The sequence below is a fragment of the Mirounga angustirostris genome, unplaced genomic scaffold, assembly GCF_029215605.1.
Source record: "Mirounga angustirostris isolate CCGP_5_RB_7025 unplaced genomic scaffold, mMirAng1.0.hap1 SCAF_14, whole genome shotgun sequence".
NCBI classification, from domain to species: Eukaryota; Metazoa; Chordata; class Mammalia; order Carnivora; family Phocidae; genus Mirounga; species Mirounga angustirostris.
This window is the reverse complement of record NW_026991722.1, coordinates 40,960,897-40,963,017: the sequence shown is the minus strand read 5'-3', so window position 1 is coordinate 40,963,017 and position 2,121 is coordinate 40,960,897. Positions and strand designations below refer to the sequence as shown.

General features: G+C 37.8%; 1 pseudogene; it reads left to right on the top strand.

The window, feature by feature from the left end:
- The first annotated feature begins 653 nt into the window (after positions 1-653).
- Positions 654-715, top strand: LOC123853319 (U6 spliceosomal RNA; annotated as a pseudogene).
- Positions 716-2,121: the final 1,406 nt, after the last annotated feature.

Below are 2,121 nucleotides of genomic sequence, written 5' to 3'. Positions count from 1 at the left end.
TTCAAAGTTGGAAAAGCTGCCATCAGTCTATCCCCCAAATGACTGCCAATTGTTGTAGATCACCACCCTGGACTGTTAAGAGAGAGAAAAATCAACTTCTGTGTTTTAAAACTGCTAAAATGTTTTTGGATCACTTATCCGTTACACTAACTACTATACAAAGTCATAAGGGAAAATGTTATTATTATAATACTTTCATTGTAGTTAATACTATTGAACTTGTACTATAGGCCAAAGACTAAGTTATTGCTTTAAATATCATCTCATTTGATCATCTAAACAAGCTCATGACATGACACTTATTTTCCTCATTTTACCAGCAAGGCAACCGAAGGTGTAAAGAGGACACAGACAGGCTTCAGGTTACTCAGACAGGATTTTAACCCAGATGTGTCTATTGAAATTTTTGCTCTAACCACTATAAATTCAGGAAAAAAATTAATATTTGCATCCATTTCCACAGAAAATTTAGTGATTTGCTGTGTCTGTAGACCTAATGAAATTTGTCAGCATCATATTTAAACCGATAACCTGAAAAAGATCGTCTCTTTCAATGACAGGGAGATTAATATTTGATAGACAGAGTAGAGACTTTAACAGCAAAACAACCTGAAGGAGAGATCTGAAGTAAATTAGCCCCAAGAGGATTGGTCGTGCTGACTTCCACAGCACATATACTAAAATTGCAATGATACAGAGAAGATTAGCATGGCCCAAGAGGATTGATCAACAGTGTGTTAAATTGGGGATGCTGTGGGGGTGAGGCTTCCTAGAACCATACCAAACGGATCGTCCAGGCCTTGCAACAATATCAAGCTATAGCTAAGAAAATTAGTGTTTTCTGTTCAGTGAGAGGAAATAAACTGGGATCTGATCTCTGGGAAAAATAGCAAACAAACAAAAATCTTTATTTCCTCTGGTTTCTTAATTCTATTCTTTTCATGATTCTATTTGTACTTGGCTGTATTTTGTTTAGGAATAAAGGTTGAAAATTATAACAAGGAAATAATTATCTACTCCTGGTCAGGCAAGATTGTAAAACGTAAGAAATCCAGGAGTCAGGCCCGTTGTTGGCAGCAGAGTCCTACAGGGAAGACCTGAAAAGCTTGCTGAAGCTGCAAGACCTTTAAGCTATAAACCACAAGGATTCAGGGTAGCAAAAACTGCTGTTTCTTCTTCACAGGATCAACTCTATTAATGTCCTCCCTGAACTTCACATTCTGAGGGCCTGGGTATACACGGAGCAATTCCCTTCACTTTTTTTTTTTTTTTCAGGCAATAGAGAGAACAAACCAGAACCAAAAAAATGTTCTGTATTCTGATGGGACAATAAATTGATGGCCCTTCAAATAGAGACATTCAAAATAATTATTCATCATTATTTTAGAAAAGTAGTTGAGTAGTCCAGAGTAAAGTGGGGGAGGAAATTCTGAAGCCATGCTTCAGGGCATATCCACTAACACACAGGAATCTTGCCTCAGAAGGCATTTTCTGGGGCATTTTAGACATAGGTGAGGATCCTTTTGAGGGTCACAAAGTCTGAGGGGAATTGCTGAAATTGGTTGAAGGAGCCATGAATAGGAGATAGTTTGCAATGTATGGGATACTTTTTCACACAATGAGCACCTACTCCTTGTCCCACTGACTTTTAAATATCTTACAGGATCTTTATGGGTAAAAAAAAAAATTATTTGTGACTTTCTAAACTTACTTTTGCAGGGTTTTAAAAGGCACTAAATTCTTTAATTATATAACTGGTAAGTTAGGGAAAACTTTAACACTGTTCTATTTAGAACATTACCAAGAGTTGATTAGCAGTTTAAAAAATTACGTACCAGTGGTGGTATTTGTTTTTGGGTTTTGTTTTTGTTTTTGCTTTTGCTTTTGTTTGAGAGAGAGAGAGAGCAGTGAGTGAATAGTGGATGAGGGGCAGAGGGAGAGGGAAAGAGAGAATCTTAAGCAGGCTCTATGACCCAGCGCAGAGCCCCATGTGGGGCTTGATCTCAGGTCCCTGAGATTATGACCTGAGCAGAAAGAGTCAGACATTTAACCAACTAAGCCACCCAGGAGCCCCAGTGGTGGTGTTTAATTCACCATTTAAACATATCTATCAATGTGGAT